Genomic DNA, 20,147 nt, shown 5'->3' with positions numbered 1-20,147 from the left:
TTGTGTTTGATATAACTTGATCTCTCTTAGAATCTCCTGGGACTTTGGTTTTGTTCTTAATTTTTTCTCTCCTTCCTTTATCTTTTCCAAAATCTTTTCTTTTTTCTCATTTTGTTTTTTTCTCTTTATTGAATTTTGTTGAATCAAGAAGCCTCTCATCACTGCTTTACTTGCGTCCCAGATCACTCTCTTTTCCACGTCGGTCCTCAAATTTATTTCAAAATAGTCTTTTAGGGTTTTTTGGGCCTTCATAAGGATCTCCTTATCTCGAAAGAGGGTGTCATTCATTCTCCATCTGAATTGACCAGTTGTTGTAAGTTTCATCTCCATCCTCACGGCATTATGGTCGGAGCAAGTTTTTGGGCAGATTTCCACCTTCTTAACCTTTGGAGCCATACCACTAGTAATCCAAATTTGATCGATTCTGGTCCAGGTCATCATTGCTTGAGAGAAAAAGGTTCCCTCTCTCTCCAGAGGGTTCCTTGTTCTCCATATATCTATCAAATCCATGTTTTCCGTCATTTCGAAAAAAGTCTTAGGAAGTCTCCCTTCCTTGCTAACTGTTAGTCTTTGTGCCTTGTCCATGTTAGTGGAGACCACACCATTCATGTCTCCCATGATTATCATATTGTAATCCAGATAGTCCATCAGAGTTTCATGAAGTCTCTTAAAGAAGTCAGATTTACCTTCATTTGGTGCATAGATTCCCACAACTAAGAATTTTTCTCCTTGTACTTGTATCTCCACTGCCAGATATCTCCCTTGTTCATCTTTAAATATCATTTTTGGGGCCCATTTCTCTTTCACATATATTACAACTCCTCTTTTCTTAACTTTATCTGATGCAATAAATTCTTGTCCTAGTCTTTTATTTATAAGTAGTCTTCTATGGGCTCTAGTTATGTGAGTTTCTTGTAGACATATCAAGTCCAGTTGTTCTCTGTTCAAAATATGAAACACTTGTCTTCTCTTCAGAGGCCCATTAAGTCCATTACAATTCCAACTAAGGAATTGCAGAGCCATCTTATTATTTTTCTGAAGCTCCTCCAACAGCTCCAAGTTGTTGCTCTTCTTCTGATGGTGGTGGTTTTTGTCCAAACGAGAGATTCAAAATGTCTAGTACTCTCCTCTGTTCTGCAAGTACGTCCACTGTCCCCTTCTGTAGGTCCTCCTGATTTCTTGCCAAAAATTTGTCCTTGTCTTGAATAGTCTTTATCTTCACCTTCTTTCCCCTGTAATCAAATGACAGTCCTTGTGGAAATTCCCACCTAAAACGGATAGAGTTTTTCTTCAGCAGAAGAGCCAAATCCTTGTAGAAGTTTCTTAAATCCAGAATATATTTTGGAATATCTTTGAAGATCTGTATAGCTGAGTTTCCAATTTGCAAGGCCTTTTCAAAGTGTAGTCCTAATATTTTGTCTCTTTCGTCCTTGGATCTAAATGTAATCAGGCAATCTCTCGGGGTCTTTCTGTCCTGCTTTTTGCCCAGTCTGAAAGCTGTTGTAATTTTGAATTCGTCTTCTTCAAGATCCCAGCAGTCAACAAACTCCCGTGTCAGATATTCCGTGAGATTGTCTCCTTCATTCTCTGGAATCAGTCTTAATTTTAAGTTTCTCTCTTTTCTCTGTAACTCCCACAAGGCCAAAGTTGCGTCGTGTTCATAAACCTTCTTAGCGATCGGCTCTAATTTCTCTTGTGTCCCTTCAGCGGTAACTTTGGCATCTTCAGCAATTTTACGCGTGGTAGCATTTTCCTCCACCAATTTATTTATTGATTCTGTATTCTGGTTTAGTCTTACTGATATTTCTGTTAATTTTTGTGTATTTTCTGAAGTCTGTTTTGTCAGAGACTCCAAAGATTGATTTATTTTAAGCAGGGCTTCTGTCACGGCATCCATAGAGACAGCTGTCCCTTTTTCTTGTCCTGTTGTTCCTGCAGATCCAGTAGTTACGCCTGAAATTGAGCCTCTTTTCTTTGTCTGTTGCTGCAGCTGTTGTTGTTGTTGTTGCTTGGTCTTGGCTCTTGTAACTATCTCTTCTTGTGAGCCACTCATGTCAAGGTCGTTTCCCACGGAAGCTATTCCCCGTTGGAAAATTCCACTGTCCCAAGCTGTGCCAAGTTTTACTTTACCCTCTAGAGGGAGCAAATCAAAATGGCCAAAAGTAAAATGTCCAAGTACAAAGACAAAGGAGAATATCCAAGGATGTAAGAAGAAAAGTTTTTTAACACAGTTAAAGCAAGTATAACTGGAGGCTTGTAGCTACAAATTACCACAGTTTCCCAGTATATACTGTTTCATCTTGTGATGTACTGTAGCCAGGCACTGTATAAACTTTGTATCGCAGTATCACTTTTACAGGAGGAAGTCAGTTCAGTGTCCTATTGTCCTAAAAGGCAGACCGTTTCATACTTTTGTTAGCTGAGACAGCAGAGGATTTTTACTGTAAATAGGTCGTGCAGTTACTAAAGTCTCTTTCACCTCCCCTCTGCCCTGCTAGCTAGAGGGGAGATCTAAGGTCTGAGTGTCCGGTTTAGTTATATAAAAGCAAGTTTCAACGGATGCAGATTTAGAGTTCCGTTGCTTTCACTTTCATGCAGTCGGGGGGAGGGAGACTTCCTTAATTTAACCTCCCCGCTTTTAGTCCGATTTTCAGAATTTGAAGGGTCCCAATTGTTTTCAATTCCTACTCACGGGAATTCAGTCCAAATTTTCTTTCAGGAAGGAATCGGCGCTCTCCGCTTATGGCGACGTGGCTTCACTCCGCAGGCTGGGTGACGACTCTCAGCACCGCGCTCACTCCCGATGCCGCTCCGTAGCCTTTAAAAAGGCTCTTTCGCAGTACCGGGGGGCGCAAAGGTGCCCACCGAATCTCCTTGTTCTCAGGCTTCAGCGCCTGAGATTTTAGGGGTCCCCCGCTCGCCGTAGCGGGTAAGACCCAAACTTGCGGAGCAGTCCTTCTCCGGAGCTCGGAGGTAGGACCGCCATTAAGCGCTGGCACCTCATTTCAGCAGCCTAAATTAGATGGGAGAAGTTATTCAAAAAATTAGTAGCAAGAAACTATTGCAGATCTAGTGCCAATCACTCAGAGATCTACCAGTAGACCCAGATCTACCTCCTGCCCAACCCTGGTCCAGAACCATGAGGGTACCTGGGGGATCCTTACTCTCTTATGAACCAACCCAGGAGCTAAATTCTTCAATGACAGTCTTCTCCAGATGCCACCACCCGTCTGGCCACCAGGGACATGGCCTGTTCTGGTTGTGAAAGTCCAGTGGCTCACAGCGACCCACTTGAGAACTTTATTGTTATATTTTTGGTGCCAAGTAAAGGCTCTCTTGTTTCTTTGGGTGACCTATTTGATTGCTGGGTTTTACCGCATCAGATGGTTGCATTTTGCCTCTTTGTGACCTGTTGCTTTTATGGTTTCTTCTGTACTATAGTGTGGTTGCAGTTATGCAATGTGTACTTTTGTGACACTGATTTTCTGAAAGTGCTATTTACAGCAGGGTACAAGTAGTGTTTTCAAACAAATAAACGTGTATCAGCTTCAATGAAAATTTGGAACATTTGTAGCTGAGGCTGGTCTGGGAATCCAGTTCCTTTTGTAGATCCAGTGAAGGTTGGATCCATTTGTATTCATGACACCACTCATATCCTTTTCTTTAAATGCATGTGAAAGTTTAAGAAGAAAAGAAAAGAAAACGCCCTGAATTTTCTCAATCAAGAAAATGGATCTCTGGCAGGTGTGAGAAACAAAGCAATTGCAGCAGGAAATTTCAAGCCAAGCCCCCTTTTTTGGTTGAGGAAGTGCAATCTTTCAGAGTCCCCAGGGATCCTCAGAGGTGTTAATCTCTGTTTTCTTTCCAGCAGCTCCATATAGTGAATCTGAGATCCACATCTACAGTGTAGTGTGACTGTTCCAGGGAGTCTCTTTTGCAAAGTGTAAGAATCCATAATGGCTTTCCTGTAAATGGTACCTAGGGACTGATTAATCCTGTTATAGCTTTACATTGCTGTTAGGTCCCAATAAACACTTGTGGGGGGAGGTTTAGCTCTCTCTTTCAAAAAGCTAGAACATCACAGAGTGGGTGGAAATTACATGCTGATAGGCAAACCGTGAGCTTGTCCTGAACTTTGGAAGAAGAAAGGAAAAGGAAACTATGGGGATTAATATACAGAAACCACTGATTACACTGGATTGTGGAGTAGCTTCGATGAGCAAATTGAGGTTGTATCTATTTGCATTCATCTCCTAATGTCTTGCCAGGAAGCTTTCTTTTCCCCTAAAGAAAGGCTACCAAAGGCTAGTGGAGCCCATGAATATCTTTACAAATGCTTCAAAGCTCTTGGGCCTGACCACAACAGAGTCTCAGCTGCTTTAACATCAAGCTCAGTAAACAGATTATTAAAAGTTTGAGATTTAAGAAAAGTTTTTTTTAAAACGATGCTTTTAATTTTAATATTCTTTATTTAAAAGAAAGAGAAAAGGCAGATAAAATTCTAGCATGATATTAAAATAGCATACAAGGAGAAATGTAACCTCAATAGAATTGCCTTGTACCTTCTGTCTGATACCTCCAAAGGTTTGCTCCAAAACACTGCTGTTGAGCAGTTCCAGTAATTTATATCTGAGAATTTAAGGGGTCATTCCTGAGCTGACACGACCCCTTCAAAATACAGGGACATGTGTGGTGTTTTTAAATCCCTATAGTTTAAACCAACAAGGGGCCGGGCTGCCTTTGCGTTGTCATCACGGACCCCTCGGCTCCCCAAACATTTGCCTAACCAAACTGATCAGCTCACACATATCAGTGTTGGCCCACTCAGCATAGAGTTCACCATTATAACTCCATCTTTGTTTTTTGTAACTCGGAAACATTTCTCATTTTCTGACAGGTGGAACAGAAGGGGAGTGTGACAGGTTTGCCTCAGGGGTGTCTCAGAGGGCGCTGCAACTATGATGTAGAATGCAAGGTGAGAGGCAGGGTGTGCACACGCCGAATTTTGGCATTGCACAGGTTGCCACTGAAATTTGAGACCCCAAGGTCAGCCACTGCATCCAATGAAGCTGAATGTTGGAAGATTTAGGACATATAAAAGAAAGTACCTTTTCACACAATGTATTGTTAGACTATGGAGTTTGTTTCTAAGGGAAGCAGTGATGGCTTCGAAATGAGATTCAACAAATTCATGGAGGTAAAGGCTATCAAGGACTCCTAGCCAAGACGCTTCTGAATGCCAGCTGCCAGAAGCCACAGGAGGGAAGCGTGCTCTTGTGCTCAGGCCCTGCTCCTGGGCATCCCACAGCCATCTGACTGGCCACTGGGAGAACAGGCTGCTGGGCTAGATGGGGCACTGGCCTGATCCAGCCGGGCTCTCCCTCTGTACTTCTGCATAAACGGTCAGCTGCTACCATAGTTTTTTGTCCTGGATGTTCAGTGCAGAGGAAAACAGGAAATTGCTTCATACAGAATCAGACACAGCGTTGCATCTGTCTCAGTATTGTCTACACTGACTGGCAGCAACCCTTTCAGACAGTGAGTATCCCCCAGCCCTACCTGGAGATGCTGGGGATTGAAGACGGGACCTTCTGCACACAAGGCAGAGGCTCTTCCAATGTGCCCTGGCCCTTCCCTGAAAAGAATGTCATAATGTAGTGAATGCATGGTCAAACAACGTACATTGTTACATTGGCCTACACCTTCACTGCATGTTGAGATGTTCTGTCCTGAATCTGTCCTGAATCTGTATTCAGACCATTTCCATTGCATTTAGGATGTTCCCTCTATCTTCACCCACATTGTAGTGAACCCAGCTCCTCAAGGTTCTGCCCTGAATGGCTGGTTTAGATGCCAGACGTGGCCAGTAGCACTGGGAAGCCACTGGTGGCGTGGGTTGCAGGGGCAGCAGCTGGGGCAACAGCAGCAGTTCCATGAAAATAATTGTAAACAAATATCTGCCATTAATGTAAAACAGTCTCTTGCTCCTCATCCTACCTATGGGACAATAACTAAAATCTGAATGCAAGATTTGTGTTTTATGGGAGGGCAGTGTTTGCATCCTGCTTAGGAGGCCAATTTTTCATGGAGCGTAATTTTTTGTTTTCTAAGACACAAACCCAGTTAAGAAGAAGACAATTAGAAAATACCCATTTCTACACTGAGAGAAAGAAATTTGGTGACCGTCTAATTAAGAGACAGATTTCTGATAATAGAAATCATAGGTAATTGTCACAATAATACAATAATTATTTCTTAATTATTTGAAGAACTCTACAGCTCAGTCTTTTTTATTAAAAAAAGCAAATTTTACGTTTAATGGGTCATCTTATTTTTGGAATATATTTTCGGAAGTTACAACCATTATGATCAAACCATCATTTTTGCAATTTGCACAGACTGGACACAATGGAACAAAATTTATTCTTGGTTAAGTACCACTGAAAGCAATGGAACTGGACTTAATTGTGATTAGTCAAGACGACTGATTTTTTTAAAAAAATATTTTTTATTAACCGACCAATCAAATCAAATCAAATCACATCACATAAATTCCGAATTACAACACCGAATTTTAAATTTTTGTTGGGGGGACCCATATTTCAAGTTCCGAAGGGGAATTCCAATCATCTTCTTGCTGCTGCGTTAATATCCAAATCAGTCCAAATAAAGTTCATAATTCTATCCAGTCTTATCTTGCTGTTTCCACATCTCATCTTGTTCGTATATTTTTCTTTTTTTCTTTATGATCTCTTCTGATAATCTCCTTAAGCAGGTAAACACCAATTATAATCCTGTGTGAATTTTTCTGTTCGTCCAATCATCATACCGAGATGGTTTCCATATATCATCACCTTCATAAATAACAGCACTCTTTCCATCATTAATCTTGCAAATCTGTCGCTCTTTAGTCCCTCTGAGGAGGCTTACCCACAATATGAAAACAAATCTACTCCTCCTCCCAGACATAAGTCTTTCGACAGAACTTGCCAAAATGGCGACGCTATTTTTTGCTGCGTCATTCCAAAGCTCTTATGCTTTCCACAATCTTCTTGAAACATGCTTTGGTTACACAGCTTAAGTCATTTAAACAGCATTTCTGACTTGTGACTTGTGGGGGGGGATTCTTGGTTAATCACATAGAGAAAAGAAAGGAAAGTTTTCCCCCCTCCCCCATCCAGTCCCATTGCCGAACATACTGAGCCTTGGTGTGTCTTCTCATGATTTATTATTGTTCCTCCGACCCGTCTTGTTTCTCAGAGATCTCTTCGGTTAGCAGTCTTTACTCCCCCTTCTTCCTTGAAATATGTGCATTCGCTTCCTCCTAATTGTTTCTTTTGAAGTTGCTGCAGCTAGAGGCACGAATCAGAGACAGCGTCCAGGAGCGCCGAAGTCCGCACAAGGGCTTTCTGCCTAGTGCCCCCACCCCCACAAATTCGGGGGTGGTATAGGGCTCAGCAGACAAGGGCAGCCCCCCCACACACACACACTTGGGGAGGGCAGGGAGGCTGTTTACTCCCATCACAGCCTCTTAATTACCTCGTGTGGGTCGTAGAGATGTTATTGTCAGCCATCTTCCGATGCGCCCCAAGTGGCCCCCCAAGACGACTGATTTTAATGGGGCTTAGGTCAAGTTTTAATTTCATAGTTTTGGGAGCAGTATGAATGTTACATCTCCATGGCTTCTTACTGATACAGTACCCTTGAGTGAGCCAAAAGGGGTAGACTTACCATTTCTAGGGGGTGGCTTCATGGTTTCAAGAGTGTAATATCCTTCTCAGGATTTCCAAGGGAAGATCAGCAAAACCTAAAGGGGTGAGTTATTTTACACAAACAAGGCCCATTACCAGCCTTCACGCTTATTCCTTAAATTTACACACCTGCTTTCTACATTACATTCTTCCAGTCTCTGATTTTTTTCCTTTTTTCTTTCTACAGGAAGATTGCCTGAGAGGAGGACACTAACATAATCAATTCAATTTATTGTATATAGACAAAGGCTGTGAACAACAGAGGGCAAATATTAAGACATTCATCTAAATCACACAACATATCTTTAAAATTACACAGCATAAAATTTTGAAATCACAATTTATTAACATAGCTGGAGCAAAGCTTCTTAGCTGCCAGAGCAAATTTGGCCACCAGATGTGAAATTCGCAGGTATTTATCAGTTAAGAGTTCAGCCATCACTTGGGGGGGGGTATCTGAGACTGAGTAGAGAATAGAAGATAAAAAAATTATCTGGGGGCCATATAGAGATAAGGACATGAAGACAAGTGTAATAAATATATTTGAGGCCCCACAGAAAAGGAAAATATAACCCTGTTGTGAGGCTACCACCCTAAAATCTGCCAGACCTGCCCCGTTCTTCTCACTAACACCTGAGGCTCTGTTCCATGGTGAGCTGGTAGTGCTGTCACTCATTCCTCCTGCAAAATGTTGGCACTGGGATTTCATTTTTCAATATTTTATTTCTTATGAGAAAATATTGGCAAGCTTTATTCATATTCATATTATTCATCAATCATTGATTAATACATGTTCTACTTATAGATGAACAAACCTTCCAAAACAGGAGCAATCCATAAATGATTATGAACTTTGCTTCAGGAAGGGAGTGCCAGAATATGTGCGGCTCTGATGTTGAAGTGGCAAACTCCATTCTATGCTCACCTTGGCACACGGGGCTCTCTCTCCTGCAGTTCTTCCACGGACTGTCGGTGGCAGGCACCCAATGGTTCCACTCAGTGCTTTTTTCCCTGGGGAATGCAGCGGGATGCATACCCCTAAACATTTTGTGAATCTTTGTACTTTTGTCCATTTACTGTATTTCCCCCCCCCCCCCTGATTTGAACTATAAAATGGTGATTTTCTTGAGTCAAAATGTGAGTACCCCTAAACATTTTTTTAAGGGGAAAAAAGCACTGGTTCTGTTCCTTCTTCCAAGGCCATTTATAGAGAGTAGCAATAGAGGGATTCTAGCAATGGGAAGTGACATGCAGGATATCCCCCCTCGGCTGCTTAACCTTTGCCTGAAGCTACTGGATGACGACATCATCAGGGGTTTTGGAATGAGGTGCCATAAATACGCTGATGAAACCCTGCTCTTTCTCTCTACTGCATCTGCATGTGGAGAGGTGATTCAGGTGCTGGAGCATTACCTAAGGCTGTAAGGGGCTGGATGTTGGATCCAGACACAATGGAGGTACTGCTGTGTATTGTTGGTTCCCAGCTGTAAGAAATGGGAAGATAACCTGGTCTGAATGGGTTGCCCTCCACTTGAAAGAGCAGGTATATAGCTTGGCTTCAGGACCTATATTTGTTGCTTCAAATCCAGGTATCTCCAGTTGTGAGGCATGCCTATATGCAGCAACAGCTGGTTCACCTGCATAAATAAATTTTGGCCACAGTTACTCATGCTCTGGTCATACTGGAATATTGTAATGTGCTTTTCACAGAGCAACCCTTTGAGACAGTCCAGATGTTGCACCTGTTGCAGTGTGCAGCACCCTAAACACTGGTGTGCACTGTTGACCAGGCAGCACTGGTTCTAAAAGATCTGCATGAGTTTGCCAATTTCCTTTCAAGCACAATTTAATTTGCTTAGGGTTGACACAAAGAGCTTTCAATGTCTTGTTTCCAAATACCTGAAAGAGTGCCTTCTACCATATCAACCAGGTTTTATGATTGGCAGGGGAAACCGTACTTGTGATCCCACCCCCAAGTTAAGCATGGGGTGGGGTGATGGTGTTTGAGAAGGCCTTGATGGTGGTGCCCCCCAGATTGTGAAATGCCTTTCCCTCTAAGGTGCATTATAGAAAGTGCACCAACATTATATACTTTTCAATGGTAGGGAAAGATCCATCTCTTTGCCCAGGCCTTTGAGGATGGGTGAAGCAGTCTGGGCATATATCTTGAAGACAACCACCTCCTTCTGCAGAATGTTGCTTTAGTTGTTTTACTACTATTATGCACGTTTAATGATGTTATGCAGTTTAGATCAATGCTGTATTGTTTTATTTAAGTATGTACTCAGACCTGGAATCGTTTAGTGAAGGGCAGGTTATAAATGTTGTGATTTAATTCCGTTTAGTTAAATACAGGTAGGGCAGGGGAAACTGGGGTCACAGAAAGGAAGAAGAATAAATTGTGCTGAATCCTCTTTCCAAGTTACATCTGCAGAAACCAATAGAATGGTAGCTTTCAATATTAGTAGGCCATTGCAGCAATTTTTACACACACACACACACACACACACACACACAGAAGAGGAATCTATAGTTCACAAGCCAGCACTGTTTGGCTTCATGGCCAAGTCTGACATGGCATAAGAAACCCCAGTCTCCCCGGATCTTTCCCTATCCATCAAATCACCTGTGGGATCAGAGCTGTAACAGCAGGGAGGGAGGAGTTTTGAGTCTTTCCCTCACATTGTGCCTTCATTTGAAACCACATACAGCACACAATCTGAAGCTGTACCCATCATGGAAGAGCAGCTGATAGCAGCTTTGGAGGGGAGTTTAAATCTGAAAAGTAACGTGGGGGAGGGTTAAATAAATATCTCCCCAAGCATTCCATCCTTTCCCAAAGTGCCTCTGCACAGATCTTCCACATCACATCTGCTTTGGTCCTCATTCTCACCATTCACAAACTGAGATTGTACCCGAACACACCCAACACTGCCCTTTATGTGTGCAGTGCAGGAGAAGATCAGTTGTGGTAAGCAGTCGGTCTTTCAAGGGAAGTAGTTCACCATTACCATTTTTCTCAGGTGCCTGGCCAAGTTTATAAGGCACCCAAGGGTGTTTCACACACTGTTTGGAAACCTCTGTGCCAGTACAATGCATTCAGTTTGCTTCCAATAGCAGATGCCTGACACATACTAGAATTTCGGAAATAAGCACAGAGGGTGTGTGCGTGTAAATTGTCTCTGAGTTAGCCCATAAGCAAAACAACCATTGGAACTTATGAAAAATTATGAAAAGCCTCCAAAACAAAATAAATAGCATCCATCTGTTGGCTGTTTACTGTATCCCACATGACTTCCACATGTCTGATGCTCTCATCTCACACATTTAGTTAGGTAAACAAGAAATGCAGAAGGCTGGTGCAAGGTCCGGAACAAAAGATTTGGTATTAAAAATGTAAAGTTAACACACTCATCTCGGGACTGTGTTCTCTCACTGAGCATTTTGAATATTAAAGTGCCACATCCTTGTGTGGTATGAGAGATGTTTTGTCCTATTAATCCATGCTAAGAGCTAATCACAACAACATCTCATTTCGTTCACCTTCCTTCCTCTCTCATTTATAGCTACTTTTCAAGTATAGAAACTTTTCATCCTCTTGCTTTCATTTTCAACTGTAATCTTGTAAACCCGATAGAGTAATAACAGCTTTGGCTTATTCATATTAGAAATAATTTGAAGACAAACAGGAAGAAGTTGAAAAATTCCAGAAATATAGCCATTTTGAATGAAAATCAGCAATGTATCTCCTGCAGTCTCAAAGACTGTGGCTGTGTCCCTATACATCCTTAGCCTAATTTCATGTGAGTCCACAGGGAGAGGAGGAGGGCAGAAGGGAGGGAGAACTGGAACGGGGGAGCAATATAAACTGTGGGAGGAGCTGCTCTGCAAGTGATCAGTTCGGACCTCTAGCAAGTGGGAAAAGAGAAAGAGGGAGCATTTCAGAAAGAAAGAAGAAGTGTAGCCTCACCCACATTTTATGCCCTCTCTTCCCTACAGGTGGGCGGGGTTTGCGGCACCGAGCGGGGGCTTACCTGGATGGGTGCCTCCCACCTGCTTGGCTTGGCCTTTGACCTGCCCTCAGCCAGGGATGGATGGCCGGCCGGGGGTGGCCAAGCCTCACTTGATTTTCTTCCTTCCAGGATCACCCACCCTCCCTCCCTGAAAATTAATAATTTCTTGCCTCCAAATAATTTCATCCTTGGTCAGCGGCCATCAAGTTAATGAAATTTTTTTCTTTACAGAGTAATATTTTGCATTCCAGGTCAGCAGGCGCTGCTGCGGTCGTAAGATGGAGCAATGGATCCAAACTACAAGAAAGAAGATTCCACCTAAACATAAGGAAGAACTTCCTGACAGTAAGAGCTGTTCGACAGTGGAATTTGCTGCCAAGGAGTGTGGTGGAGTCTCCTTCTTTGGAGGTCTTTAAGCAGAGGCTTGACAACCATATGTCAGGAGTGCTCTGATGGTGTTTCCTGCTTGGCAGGGGGTTGGACTCGATGGCCCTTGTGGTCTCTTCCAACTCTATGATTCTATGATTCTATGATTCTATGATTCTATGATGGTTGCTGTATTCAGAACCAGGAAGGAATTTTCCCTGCATTGCCAGGTTTCGCCTTCCCGTGGCATTTTGTCACAACTTTGGCAGTTTTAGGCCTTGGCAAGGTATCCTTTAGTCTATCCTCAAGTTGAGGGGGATACATTCATGTTCCCTCCCCATGCGGCGGCGCTTGCAGGGCCCGTTAAAGGGCAAAAAACGGGAGTCCCTGGCCCTAGAGTGGCGGCATGTAGGTCAAACTCCCAGGACGAGGTCAGTGGAAGGGCATGCTGTGTAAGTTTGCGCTTTGCAGTCCCCTCTCACTGGGCCTCAACTGCCTGCATATCCTCAGCCAGATGGGCTGAGAGGGTTACCTGCCAAGGCCCGTGCCAAGTTTCCCACTCCCAAAGCTCAATAAAGTTGTGGCCAATTTGAACCCATACTCTGGTCTCTTGTCTCATTCTTTGGGGGAAGGGGTAGGCACCACAGGGTTTAGCGCGTGAGCCCACAATTGACTCTGGCTCCACCACCAACTGGTTTCAACATCACCTGCAACTTGTACAGAGCCCCCAAAAGATTATCCCCAAGGGAATGTGGTCCTTGACAGAAAGGCTTCCCCTATTCACACTTATTGTTGCCTAAGTTACATTCAGCTTTAAGAAGATAGAATAACAGCATGCCAGGTTAAGTGGTGCAGTTCAGAGATCGCTTTACAACTTCTTTCTCCTAACTATATAACTCATTCCTAAGGCCCACTGAAATTGGTGGAACCTGCATTTCATTTTGCACTTTCGTCCACCTCTTAGTCCACCAGGAAGTGCAGTCTGATGATAAATAAGTCCTGCAGATTTCAATGGGGATTACTCACAGGTATACATAGGACTTTTCCAGCTGCAATTACAATTAACTCTCACTGCAGCTCCACATACTTGCCTATTAGCATAAGCCAACCTTCTCCAACCCAGTGCTCTCCAGAAGTTGTGGTCCTCTGACTCTCATCCCCATGCCCAGCCAATGGCCAGGGGTGATGGGAGATGCAGTCCAACAACATCTAACATTGAAATTTCTTATGCCCTTCAAGGGCAGAGAAGTGACTTTATATCTAAAACGAAGTATGGGTCTGCTCTTAGTTCTTCATAAAATGAACTGGATGGAACATGCTACCTCATGATGTGGACCAGTCCCTGGTCATCAGCTCAAATGCCTTCAAAGAAAAAGAGGGTTTGTATGACTTCATGGTTTGTCAATGGCCACCAGCCAATAAGTAGCTAACTGGAGCCTCCATGTTCATAACTGATTGGCTGAAGAGGGGAGGGGAGGAGCTGTGGCCATCTTCTTCATGTCCCACTTATGAAGCTTCCCAGGGGTATCCAGCTGGCCATTGCTGGAAGCAGAACACCGACCCAGATGGGATGTGCTAATCAAAGATGGGCATTCTTATATCCAGATGGCTTTCTAAAGTAGTTACCCCCTTTAAGCCTTTCTTGAATTTTTACACACAAACTGTATCCAGGATTAACGACCAGCAATGGAAAAGTAGACAGGGTCTCTGCCACATGTTCTGCTAACAGTTTGTAAAAGCAGCCAAGATAAACTGGAGACCATCTGCCCTTTCACAGCTAAAGCCAGCAGCACTCAGACTGTCATTAGTTATGGTCACAAATGTAGTCATATAACATTCATAGTGGCTGCAGGAGTGTCCCCCTTTTCCTGACTGTATCCTCTTGCAAATACTTCTCCATTAACTTAAATGAAGAAAGGGCAGGGAAATACAACAGGATCTACAGGTTGAAGTTCTCCTCCACCCTAAACACTGTCATCCCCACTATTGGGTGTGTGCGTGTGTGTGTGTTGCAGGGAAGAAATTGCCCATCAATGGCTCCTTTCTCTTGTTTCTTCTCATCTCCACCTTCTTGCTTCTGCCATACTACTTGATGGGTGTCTGGACTTAACATGCAACTTGAAAGCCTAACTGAATACCAAATCATTCTTTACCCTGCGTGTAATCTCACAGAGACTCTGAGTTTGGAAAATAACAAAGCTATGTTTATTAAAGGAAATATATGCTTGATAGGAAATATCCTAGTCCTAGTTGTGTCAACCTAAAGTGGAGATGCAAAGATTGTTCTTTCATTTCTGTTGGAGACACACACACAAATATATTTCCTCTCCCAAAGTAAGGATGAAGAAGCAGGAAAGTAGGGTCAGCATCCCTAACACAGGTACAGTCTAACACTGGAGGCAACATTAGCACAGGTTAAAGGATAGTCTAGAGAAGTTGGATGTTTCTTTATCTCATCTTTCTGACACAGACATATCTGCTTCATTGCAAATTGAGTTGTATTCCTTTTCCCCCCAATTTTTTTTAATTGGTTTTCACAACATTATAAACAAACAAACGCATAAGACAAACAAACATAAATCATAGATTTATTGAAAATTACACTTGTTAACATTGTTAAGTGACTTCCTCGCTTCCCCTTGGTTGAATTTCATTGCATATCCTTTTAACGGTTTTCGAAATCACAGTTCTTATAAAATTTAACTTAAACATTAACATCCTTAGATCTTCACATTATGAAATTAAACATATTAATTCGACACTTAACGTAAATAAAATCCTGAGCCAATTAAGTATCTGCAAGCTGTTTTCAGTTAATTTAACTTAACATATTAAACTAAGTAATCATTAAATTTATTCCACTCTTCCTGATACGCCTCCTCCTTCTGGTCGCAGACTCTTCCAGTTAGGTTGGCTAGCTCCGAAAAATCCATCATCTTCACCTGCCATTCTTCTATCGTTGGTAATTCTTGGGTTTTCCACTTTTTAGCTAATAAAATACACACAGCAGTTGTGGCATACAAAAATAATTTAACATCTTTCTTGGGAAATTCCAAACCTGTTATTCCAAGAAGAAAGGCCTCTGGTTTCTTTATAAATGTATATTTCATCATTTTTAAAAATTCATTATAAATCTTTTCCCAGAAGACTTTCACCTTGGGACAGGTCCACCACATATGAAAGAATGTTCCTTCCTTTTCTTTACATTTCCAACATAGATTGTCACAGTTATGATAAATCTTTGCTAATTTTACAGGAGTCAAATACCAACTGTACATCATTTTCATTGTATTTTCCTTTAACAGAGTACATGCGGTGAACTTGACCCCTTTCTGCCAGTCTTTCCCAATCCTCAAACATTATATTATGTCCTACATCTCTTGCCCAATCTATCATCACAGATTTAACTTGTTCATCTTTTGTATGCCACTCCAACAATAACTTATACATTTTAGATAAATTTTTACCTTTAGTACCCAACAACTCCGTCTCCAACTTAGATTTTTCAAAAGCAAAACCATTTTTCTTATCCAATTTATACAATTCATTAATCTGGTGATAATGTAACCAGTTTAACTTATCTTTAACTTCATCAAATGGTTTTAATTTCTAACCTTCTTCTTCTTCCATTAATAAATCATAATATCTCAACCATTTGGTATCCATATTTAATTTTTTCTGGGCCTTTTCCTCCATTGGTGAAAGCCATCTGGGCATCTTTCTTTATAAGAGATCTTTGTATTTTATCCAAACATTATACAACGATTTCCTAATTACATGGTTTTTAAATGCTTTATGGGCTTTTACCTTGTCATACCACAAATATGCATGCCAGCCAAACACATTGTCAAATCCCTCGAAATCTAATAGATCTGTATCTTCTAATTGCATCCATTCTTTAATCCAGCAAAGTGCAGCAGGTTCAAAATAAATTTTTAAATCTGGCAGGGAAATCCCCCTCTTTCTTTAGAATCCATAAGTAATTTATATTTAATTCTGGGTTTCTTCCCCTGCCAGATAAATCTGGATAATGCTTTCTGCCATTCTTTAAAACATTTGACATTATCTATAATTGGGAGGGCTTGAAACAAAAAAAGCATCTTTGGCGACCCAAGGCCAGCGTCCACCTTTGAATATATCTACTTTCGAATATATCTTGCTTCGTTGCTCAGCCTACTAAGATTTATGTAGTATCCTGATGGAGCACTGATGGAACATCTTTGGGGCTGAATAATGAAATTACCATTCTTGGGGTCCCGTGTTCCACATTCAATTTTGCCTGGTGCTGAAATAAGAAGCCAAAAGTTCCTCTTCAGGACTTCCGGTTCCGGTCGCGACCTGGGAGGGAGCGCAGAGAACCAGCTCCTGGTTTTTCTGGGCGTTGCGGAGGTCTGGGGAGCCGCTTGGGCGCAGCGAACCCGAAAAAAATCCTAAGGGGGGAACCCTTGGGAGTCTGGCCCCCTGCAGCGTGGAAGCGGTCAGGTCACCTCTCCGCTCCGATAGGGCGTGAAGACGGAGACCGCTAGCGCAACTGGGGATAGTCCTGCCCCCGCAACGCGACGCCTCGAGCTCCAGCCAGGAGAGGCGACGGACCTCCTAAAGAGCAGGAAGGCACACGCAGTGTGTTGTAGCGTATGCCTACTTCGAACGCGTTTTCTTTTTGGAAGCGCAAAACTAATAGTGGAGCTGCGTGTTGCCTGGATCTTTTTATTTTTATTTTTTCTTTTGAAGTCTACAGGGGAGTTCACTTGGCGATGGAACTAAGATGGCGCAGGTGGAAGTCGGTGGTTTGAGGAGGCTCTATGCAAAGTCTGCCTGAGTGAGTGAACTTTAAGTTGTGGAACCAGAAGTGCGGCGTATTTGCCTAAAAGCCTTAATTGTTTATAAAGATTGATTAAGTGGGGGGGGCGGCATTAGCCAGTCCCTCTATGTCGTTTACGCTGTTCCTAGCCGCTGTTCGTCTATCGGATTTTAAACTGCTTAAATTGTTTTCTACATTTAAAAACTTTGTAATGGATATAAGGAAGCTCTGAGGCGCTTTTGGCCGCTCCTGAAGGGCATTTAGACCGGCCCCGAGAACTTAGAGGAGTGGACGGACTATTTTAAGAGAGAGGTGGTGGCAAGAGGTATCGCCATTCCGCCCTCCCCCTCGCGCCTCTGCTGCCTCTCCTTTTCCTTTTCCTTTTTCCTTTTTTTCCCCCTTCTGCCTTTTTGCTTGGAGGCTACCCACTGGCAATTGGATTTGGTTTTGGATCGGAAAGTGGAGTATATACCTTTAAGGCTTGACTGTGGACAGAAAGCCCTGTCGACTCGTGACTCAGGACTAGTGGAGGAAAGTGGATCGATGAATGAACCCGCCGGGACTTTAAAGCGGAATTACCACGCTCTGTATCGCCCGTGCCCCCCTCTGATATTCCTCTTCAAATCCGGATTTTTGGCATAGACGCTGGCACAGATGCTGACATAGAGCTTTGCCCTGGGGGTGCTTGGAGTTTTATGTTTTGGATTCAACTCTGAAGAGCCTGGCCATTTTTGGACGGTGAAAACTGCTTCATCTATGTTTTATTTTTCGGTTTTGTTTCCTCTTTGTTTTCGCCTGTAATTGTTGATGTTTGTTGAAATTTAAAGGAGAGACTCAAGGGGAGGGGAAAGTAGCAGAGGGAGGGTAAAGAAATTGGGTGGGGGATTTTTGGGAATGGCGGGGAAGGATGGGAAGGATGGGAAGAAGGGGGGAGGGACGCCAGGGGAGAGGAAATGGTCCCGCCAGGAAGAAATCAAAGACCTAGACAATTTGTGGGCGAGAATAAAGGAGGAATTTAAACAGAATACATTAAGCATGGAACATAAGCTAGGTGAGGTACAAGAGAGAATTGACAAAAGGATAGAGGGAGCAGTTGGGGAACTCTCGGCTAAAATCCAGGACCTCTCTGTTAAGTCCAGACTGATCGAAGAATCTAACAAGAAATTACAGAAAGAGATAAGGGAGCAGAAGAGAGAGACAACAAAGGTGAAAGAGGAGTTAAGAGAGTTAAGCAGCTCACAAGACAGGATATGGGACAATCTAGCCATGGCAGACATGCGACAAAAGCAGCTACACTTGAAATTTAGGGGAGTAGCGGAGGAAAGAAATGAAGATATAAGAGGAAAAATGATTAGAGAACTGTCTAAATGGCTAGACATAAGGGAGGAAGAGTTGGCTCTCTCTATAGAGAATGTTTTTAGGATGTCAAGACCTAAACATTTTAGAACTAACAAATTCTTGGGAGACTGTTTAGTGATTTTCAACTCAGCGGAAGTGAAAAACCTAATCTTAAGGAAGAGCTACCACAATAGATTAAGAATTGATGGAAGACCTATTATTATTTATAAAGAAATACCGGTCAGGTTATTACGCAAAAGAGAGGGATATAAACAGGTGGTAGCTGTTTTGAAGAGAAAGGGGATACAATATAGATGGGAGTTCCCGGAAGGGATTACCTTCCACTATAAGGATAAGAAATTTAGATTGATGGACACACAGGAGGCTGAGAAGTTTCTGAGAAGGTATGAGAAAGATCTGGGAAGGCCAGAGAACAGACCCGGGAGCAGGGAGAAGGTTGAGGATGGGAGGGCGGAAGAGGGGGGGCGGGAGGAGGAGGAGGGGATGGAAGGAACAGATGAGGAAGATGATGAAGCCGTGGTGGGAGCGGAGACGGCAGAGGAGGGGGAGCTCTCAGGTAATAGAGGCAGTAGAGTTTAGTTCGGGACCTCGGTTAGAGAAATCGTAATAGATAAAGAGAAACAATAACACACACATTAAACCTTTTATCCTGGAATGTGAACGGGTTGAATGAGAAAGTTAAAAGGAATAAAATTGAGAGAGTGTTGAAAAACAAAAACTATGACGTAATTTGCTTCCAGGAAACCCATATTGCGAAGAAACACAAACACATTTTGATGAATAAAAAATTAGGAGTAGAATTCATTAATTCGGAGGTAAATAAAAAAAAAGGGGTAGTGATATATGTAAAAGAGAAGTGGAACCCCGTACAAATCTGTAAAGATGAGGAAGGAAGAATTTTAGGGATTCAACTAAATTTTAGAGGGGAAAAAATTAATGTAGTGACGGTCTACGCCCCTAACAAAAATAGAGCAGAATTTTTCGAGAAACTTGAAGGAATCCTATTAGAATTAGAAACGCATAAATTAATCCTGCTCGGGGATATGAATGGGGTGCCAGTACCGGAGCTGGACAGGAGCGTAAAGAGAGGGAATTCTAACAGAGGAAAACTGCCGAAATCTTTTAAGGACTTAGAAGATAATCTAGATTTAGTTGATGTCTGGAGACACAAAAACCCTACTTCTAAACAATTTACTCATTATTCAGAACCACATCAAAGTTGGGGTCGAATTGATCAAATTTGGATGACGAGAAACCTTATTTTAAGGGTGAAGAGATGTGAAATTTTACCTAGGACACTTTCTGATCACTGCGCGTTGGTAATGGAAATTAAGGGTGGGCTTAAGGGACAATATAGATGGAGGATGGCGGAAAATCTACTGGATAATGATGATGTGAAAGAAAAGGTTAAAGGCACCTTAAAAGATTACTTGGATTTGAATTTGAAGGGGGAACCCACCATAGATATTGTATGGGATGCCAGTAAGTCAGTGATGAGGGGGGTTTTAATTCAACAAAATAACCTTAGGAGGAAATTAAGAGAACAAAAGAAAGAAGAAATCCTCACACAATTGAGAAATTATGAAAGGAAATTGACCACAAATCCAGCAGATGTTGAGGCCACTCGTGCCTTAAAGGTGCTACAGGCCCAGTATTCAGCTATACTAAACCAGGAAATGGATTGGAGAATCAAATATATGAAGCAGAGGTTTTTTGAATCGGCAAATAAAATCGGGAAGCTACTCGCGTGGCAGTTGAGAAAGAGGAAAAAGCAAAATGTGATAAGTAAAATCATAATGGAAGATAATATCATAGAAGCCCCAGATGAAATAGAAAAAAGGTTCGTTCAGTTTTTTG

The sequence above is a fragment of the Podarcis vaucheri genome (genome assembly GCF_965113315.1).
Source record: "Podarcis vaucheri genome assembly, chromosome: 8".
NCBI classification, from domain to species: Eukaryota; Metazoa; Chordata; class Lepidosauria; order Squamata; family Lacertidae; genus Podarcis; species Podarcis vaucheri.
This window is presented reverse-complemented; position numbering follows the sequence as displayed.